Consider the following 7537-nt stretch of genomic DNA (forward strand, 5'->3'; position numbering starts at 1 on the left):
CTGCTTTTAGAGGGAGAAAGGAATGGTAAAAATTAAGTAGGCCCAAGAAGGCCTGAAGTTCGGTCTTGGAAGTGGGAGCCGGAGTGTTCGAGATTGCCGCAGTTTTCTCCGCCGTGGGATGGATGCCCTGTGCGTCCACCACGAATCCCAGGAACTCCACCTTGGGGACTCCCAGCAGGCACTTTTCCCGTTTCACCTTCAGCCCGGCTCGGTCGAAACGTTGAAGAACGGTGCGGAGGCGGTCGGTGAAGGCGGCGGCATCGGGGGCGGCGATCAACACGTCGTCTAAAAAGGACGAATCCCAGGAACTCCACCTTGGGGACTCCCAGCAGGCACTTTTCCCGTTTCACCTTCAGCCCGGCTCGGTCGAAACGTTGAAGAACGGTGCGGAGGCGGTCGGTGAAGGCGGCGGCATCGGGGGCGGCGATCAACACGTCGTCTAAAAAGGGCTGAACTCCCAGGATATCTTTAAGGAGAGAGTCCATAAAAGATTGAAAGATCCCCGGGGCCACGGAAACCCCGAACTGGAGCCGGTGGACCTTGAAAGCCCCCTTATGTGTGGCTATAGACTGGGCTTCCGCCGTGGCGGCGTCCACCGGCAACTGCTGGTAGGCCTGCGCCAGGTCCAGCTTTCCGAAGATGCGGGCCCCCGATAGGGCGGCCAGCACGTGGCTGACCACGGGGACGGGGTAGGCGTGGTCTTGCAGGGCCTTGTTCAGGGTGCACTTATAGTCCGCGCAGATCCGAACGTCCTCGTTCGGCTTCACCGGAGTGACTATGGGGGTTTCCCAATGGGCAGACGCTACCGGTTCCAGCACTCCTTGGGCCACCAGTCAGTCCAGTTCTGCCTCGATCCTCGGCCTCATCATTAGGGGCGGATGCCTATCCTTTATCCAGATGGGGCGGACCGCTGGATCTAGGTCCAGGGAGATGGGTGGCCCTGTGAACTTGCCGAGAGAACCATCAAAAACTTGTGGGAACTCGTTGCACACGTCCATGAAGTCGACCTGCTGCAACTGGTGGATTCCCCCGATGGTCAAGCCCAGCGGCTTAAACCAGGACATACCTAAGAGGCTGGAAAGCCGGCCGCCCACCACCAGTATGTCCAGGTGCCCTTTGAAATCCTGGAACTCCACCATGAACTTGCCCCAGCCCCGCACAACCACTGGATTCTTATTGAAATCCTGCAGTTTAAAGTGTGGTTTGTGCAGAGGGGGCCCCCCTTTGGGACACACTTTCCGCAGTGTCTCCTCCGAGATTATGGTAAACTCGGAGCCGGTATCCAACTCCATGCTACAGGGGGACCCCTCTATCCGGACTGAAACGTGGACCTTGTTCCGGCCCTTGCGGGGCAAGTCGCCTACCTGGGGCTGGGGCTGGTGGTCGACGGCGTGAAGGTCGAGCGAGTGTAGGTCCACGGTGTGGATCAGCTCCATCTGGTGGGTGGACTTCCTGGGCTGCTGACGGCGGCTGCGGCAGATCTTCGCGATGTGGCCCTGCTTGTTGCAGAACCGGCAGATGGCGTCCCGGAAACGGCAGTTCCGGCGTTCGTGCGCCTCCCCGCAGCTGGCACATGGTGGGGCTGGCTCCGGTGTCCTCGTTTGCGGGGCCCCTCTTGAGCGATGCGGTTGCGAGGGTTGATGGTGGATCTTCAATACCTCGTCGTCCTCGGAGTCAGCCGACTCCGAGACGGCCTGTGCGATGGACCTGGTGTCCTCTGCGTGCTGGATGCGCTTTTTCGAAAGCCGCCGCGTCCTTTAAAGCCTGTGCCAGTGTGAGGTTGTCCTCTCTGATCAGACGCCTCCTCAGTTTTGCCTCTCGAAGACCCACCAAGAACTGGTTGAGCAGTGTGTCTTCCAGGCTGGGAAAAGCGCACTGCGTGGCGGCCTTGCACAGAGTTGCCAGGAAGTCGGCAGCTTTCTCCTCCGAGCCTTGGACTTTAGCGAAAAAGTCCATGCGTTCTGCAAACTTTGTGGGCTTCGGAGCGAGGTGAGCGGTGAGGGCCGCAATGATGTCATCAAAGCTCTCCCCCTCCACTTCCTTGGGCGAAATCAGGTCCTGCATAAAGGCGTATGAACTGAGACCTCTTCATACCTGCGTCGGTGACCCGTAAACATGCGAGGTAGTTTTTGAGGATCATCACCCAAGTGGTCCATCGCTCGGGGTGTGCCAGGTCGAAGGGAGCGATGCCCTCGTGAGGGGTTCCGGCGGAGGTGGCTGCTGCGGCGGCACCCGAAAGAGCGGATTAAGTGGACATTATGGCATCTGCGCTTGTCCGCGGTTACGCTTTTGGGGCTGCTGACGAGGCACGGGAGGCCACGTGGAGACAAGATGCGGCGAGGCAGCGAGGAGAGGCGAGTGAGCTTGCCGGAAGGCGAGGGGCTGCGTGGAGCTGCGCGGTGGTGCCGGAGGTTGCGGCGAGGCGAGGCGCGGTAGAGCGAGCTGGCAGGGCTAGCGAGCGCGGCGTGTCGGAGCTGGCGAGGCGCAGTGCTTGGGGGTTGAGCCGTTGGCGGAGTGAGGCGCGGCGTGGCTAGGTGGAGCCGGCAAGGTGATGCGAGCTGCGTTGAGCGGTTGCCGAGGGACGAGTTGCGCGGCGTGGCAAGGTGCGGCCGGCGGTTTACGGAGCGAGGTGCCGAGCGATGACCTCCGGCGAGCGGTGGGGCTGCGGCGTCGGTAGCGATCGGTGCTCGGTGCGGCTTGGTCTCCTCCGGGTCTGTTCAGGAAGGGTAGAATCCCACCTTCGTCGCCAGTAAAAAGTACTCGGAAACGTGGAGTGATTCAGCAAGAGTACTTTATTAGTGAAGAACAAGACAAGGATAGCCGGCTCACAGGCCGGTAGACCGCATGGCCCAACGGTCGCGCACGTGGTAATGGCGGATACATTACACACAGTCAAATCCGACTCTTCATGACCCCGTGGACCACATCACGCCAGGCCCTCCTGTCTTCAGCTGAGCTCCGGAGTTTGCTTAATTTTATGTTAGTTGCGTCGATAACACTGTCTAACCATCTCATTCTTTGGCGCCCCCTTCTTCTTTGACCTTCAATCTTTCCCAGCATCAGGGTCTTCTCCAGTGAGTGCTCCCTTCTCATTTGGTGGTCAAAGTATTTGAGCTTCAGCTTCAGCATCTGGCCTTCCAGGGAACAGGGCATATTTACAGGGCATATTCAATTGTTAGCAAATCTAATACAGGCTAACAATTGAATATGCCCTGTAAATATTTACTCCACGCATTTAAAAGAATAACAGATATTCTCAATTTCTGTTGAAAAACAACTAACACCGGGAGCCTTGGCTTCTTCTCCCAAGGCTGCTGTTACACTGTGTCAGTCCCTTTTGGAATCCAGCTGCCCTGCTTGGTTCTCTGGTGGCACCGAGTTCCACAGTCAATTCAACTGCTCACGGCAAAGCACTCCTAAAACCAGAGGGACATTAATTCCATTGTGTTCCCAGTGCGTCTAGTTTTAGGTTCAGGAACCTGGTTAACATCTGTTCATTTTCTTATGTAAACATATATCATTACCCCCACACCCTTTCAACCGTCTCTTTTCTGAGCTAGAGAAATTAAGCGTCCTATTACAATACCTTTTAGCTTGTATACTTTTTTTAAAAAAACAATCCAGCTGATTTACAGCTCAGCAGATTTCCTGCGGGAATCCATCACTGCGAAACTATTTTAACCTTGCGCTATTTAAAGAGAGACTGTTCGGCTTGAGTGTTTTCTCTGTAGCTTTCAGCCATCCAGCGAGATTCATTCGCTGTTTACTTTCACCCATTGTTAAGCCGGAAAAACAGTATGTGACACTTAGTGGTTTTAAGGGGAGGGGGAGAGGGCAGAGGGGGAAAAAATAAAATCTGTACTTTTTCTATTGTTAGCAGTTTATGAACAAAGTCTCCTCCTGGGTATGTAATTTTTGAATTGTTTATCCATTTCAATACACCCTGCAATTTGTGTAAGGCTAGAGGATAGGACCTTTAAAAAAAATTTTTTAACCCAAAACAGAAATTATATTTTAGCCGAGGATTTTAAAGAGACATTTGCTTGCTTCCTTATAGCCAGTGAGAATTGCCTCCGGGCAGGCAAAATTTGTTAGAGTTCCCTTTAAGGGTAGGGTTGCCAGTTCCGGGTTGGGAAATACCTGGTGATTTGGGGGGGTGGAGCTTGAGGAAGGGGGAGGACGACTACAATGGGGTATAATGCCATAGAGTCCACCTTCCAAAGCAGCCATTTTCTCCAGGGGAACGGATCTCAGACACATAGAGGTCAGTTGTAATCCCAGATCTCCAGCCACCAGCTGGAGATTGGCAACCCTATTTAATGGTCATCAAGGGCCCACCAAGAAGGACTTGTTTACTCATTTGGTGTAGTGGTTAAGTGCACAGACTCTAATCTGGGAGAACCAGGTTTGATTCCCCGCTCCTCCATTTGCAGCAAGCCATAGTTCTGGCACAGCTGTTCTTGAAAAAGAGCAGTTTCTGTCCAGAGCTCTCTCAGCCCCACCGACCTCACAGGATCTCTGTTGTGGGGAGGGGAAGGGAGTTTGTCGGCCACCTTTGAGTAGTGAAGGGCAGGGTATAAATCCAATCTCCTCCTCTTCTTCTTCTTCATTAGGTCTCCAATGCAGACTCAAATTGGCTTTACACCATTGTCCTCCTTTCCTCCATTTTATCCTTGCAACAACCCCCCTGCAAAGTAGCCTAGGCCAAAGGTCACCCTCCACGACCTTCTAGAGGTAGGGTGGCCAACCTCCAGGTGGTGGCCGGAGACTGCCTGGAAGTACAGCCATTCTCCAGCCAACAGAGATCAGTTCCTCTGGAGAAAACGGCTCCTTCGGAGAGTGGGCTCTATGGCATTATATATACCCTGCTGAAGTCCTTCCTCCCAAACCCCAACCTGCCCAAGCTCCACCCCTAAAATCTCCAGGAATTCCCCCACCCAGAGCTTTCTAGGGGGCTCCCACGAACCCATGCACCAGGCTGCCCCTCCCCTAAGCTCCCCTCGGGGTACGGTCTGTGGGGGTTTCTGCAGAAGCAGAGCAGAGCAGGAGAATATCAGTGGGAGGCCCTTCCCTCTCTGCAGGCTATAATGTCTCCCACAGATCCAGGAAACTGGCAACACTGAGGGACACCCCTTGGTCTCTTCTGTCCCCACCAGGGCCACTGGATTCTATGAGCCTGCTACTAAGCCCAAGGCCTGGCCTGGCCTTCCTTGCCTTGCACTGAGAACCCAGGAACAAGCCTATCAACCAATGGAGCTGGTCCCCCAAGAGGCGCACTGCAGGCCACAACTACTGCACTCACACACACAAAACGCCACCCGAGCAGAGGTCAGCTTCAACGTGACACACAGCGGGAACTTGGAACAAATCATCTTCCTCACAAACACCCGGCCCTTACGGAAGCATTCAGGTTTTCCATATGTAGAACCAGCCAGTGGGTGAAGAAAGCCGGTAGTTCAGGGGTGGGGAGACCTGAATTTTATACCCTGTCTTTTTCGGGGGGAGGGGTAGAATACCTCTAAGCTGTGGAGTGTTGTGAGCAAAAATTCTACTTTGTGAGCTGCTGGCATTAAAGTTGTGAGTGAGGGATTTGGCTGCTGCATAAATTAGTTTGCTCTGGAGCCATCCTTCTTGAGCTAAGACCAGGGGTCATTTTGTAGAAAAAGAGGTGCAGAAGCTCATTAGCATAACACATTAGCCACATTAGCCATATGCCACACCCCCTGACATCACCAGAAGTGTGTCAGAAGGCAACACCCACTGCTCAAGCTCCACTGGACTGTTTTGAATTGCTAAGCTATTGGGGGGGGGGGGACGGGCAGATCTGTCCTCGCAGAGGGGGGAGAGCTTGTACCTGCATAAAACTTGGTCTTAAAGGGGCACCGGGACTGTTTGGGGCCGGGGGAGCTCTACAATTTACCTGGCTGCTTCTTGCTCTGACTGAGGGCTGTTGGGAGCAGGGGGTAGGGCTTGTTGCATGTGCCCGCCCCCTGGGCTCTTTACTGCCAGAGCTCTGCTCCTGCAGGAAATGACCCTGGCTAAGACAAAAATGTGTGAGCCAGCGGCTAAAAACTGTGAGCTAGCTCACATGAAACTCAGCTTAAAGGGAACACTGCCCATGATCCAATATGGCATTACAGATTTGCAAAGCTATACCAAAATGTTAATAATGCCTGCAAGAGCATCTCACAGCAAAGCCACCCTCTTCCTTAACCATGTCAAAAGTGCCTTGATTGGGTGTGTGTGTGTGTTAGACAATCTATTAGCACTCCTTGCAAGAACCCAGCAAGGATCCAGCACCAGAAATCGGGCCAGCCGCCCACCGCAGGATTATGATATACCTTCTGCCATAATGGGAGCTGGGGGAGAAACAGCATTTAAAACCTGACTCCCAAGATGGAGATCCGATGTACTTTTATTCCTTTGTCAGATAAATTCTCAAGATTAAGAGACCTCAGATTTGCCCAGAAAACCTCCCCTGATAATCTCAGGGGTATACGGGAGCACCTTCAGTTACTCTGGGATGAAATGAGGCTCTCTGCACATGCCCAAGGGTACTCGCCACCCTTTACAGGGTGCCTGAATGGCCCAGTCTAGTCAGATCAGCTTAGCAGAGCCGGCCCTGGTTAGTCCTTGGATGGGACACCGCCAAGGAAGTCCAGGGTTGCTATGCAGAGGCAGGCAATGGCAAAGCACCCCTGTTCCCAACGGGTCAGCTACAACTTGATGCCACTTCCCACCATCTCCTTGCAACTACTTAGTGATGAAAAGAGGCACTCCGCACATGTTCATGAGTACTTTTCCTGCTTTAATGCAATGAACACATCCTGCTTTAATACAATGAACAGCATGCAGTCCTGTTGCCGAAAACAGGACCCCAGCCTCGCGCTGTAAAACCTTGCTCCAAACAACCCTTCTCGAACTCAGTTATTTGGTTCTGTACTCCCGAGCTCACGCAGGAGGTTCAGGTTCCATGCCCAGCTGAGCCCCGACTTAATTTACATCCCTTCTCCCTTAGTAACATAATAATACAAGTTGCAAAAACCTAGATTTAAAACCACCGGCTCTTTACAGAATGACCCAAAGCCACAGTTCTGAAGCAAGGCAGGAGGAATGTTTGAATTAAGTGCATTTGCACTGGAGGGGGGGTGTTGAAAAAAAAGGGGGGGTTCCAATGTCAGCCTCGTTTATAAATAGATCCGGCAAGGACAGGTGGTCCCCTGTCAACCAGAGGGTAACCAACACAGCAGGAGAACTGGAGGAAGTCAGGAGAAGCTACACAGGAGGCAGAAGGGGGGGGGAGGCGTTAAAAGCGGGCATGCAGTTTCTTACCCCTTCTCCCTCTCCCTCCCACAGCCTCCCTGTTTCCAGTTGCTAAGGGTCTGACACCGCTGCTAATCTGTTGCATAACCAATCTCACTGCAGCAGGAACGGGGGGGGGGGGGAAGAGTCATAATAATAATTAAAAGAGGAGAATCAAGCAAGCAAGTCCCAACCCCCCCCCCCCCCCACAGGGGGAGGACCGCCCCACGCCCCA

The 7537-nt window shown here is 53.6% G+C and overlaps 1 protein-coding gene across 1 annotated transcript in view; it reads right to left on the reverse strand.

Moving 5' to 3' along the window:
• Window positions 1-7537, reverse strand: part of NATD1 (N-acetyltransferase domain containing 1) — a 37782-nt gene that overhangs the window by 29620 nt on the left and 625 nt on the right. The gene's annotated exons all lie outside the window — the stretch shown is intronic.

This window comes from Gekko japonicus, unplaced genomic scaffold, assembly GCF_001447785.1.
Source record: "Gekko japonicus isolate JY-2015 unplaced genomic scaffold, Gekko_japonicus_V1.1 scaffold869, whole genome shotgun sequence".
In the NCBI taxonomy this organism is placed as follows: domain Eukaryota; kingdom Metazoa; phylum Chordata; class Lepidosauria; order Squamata; family Gekkonidae; genus Gekko; species Gekko japonicus.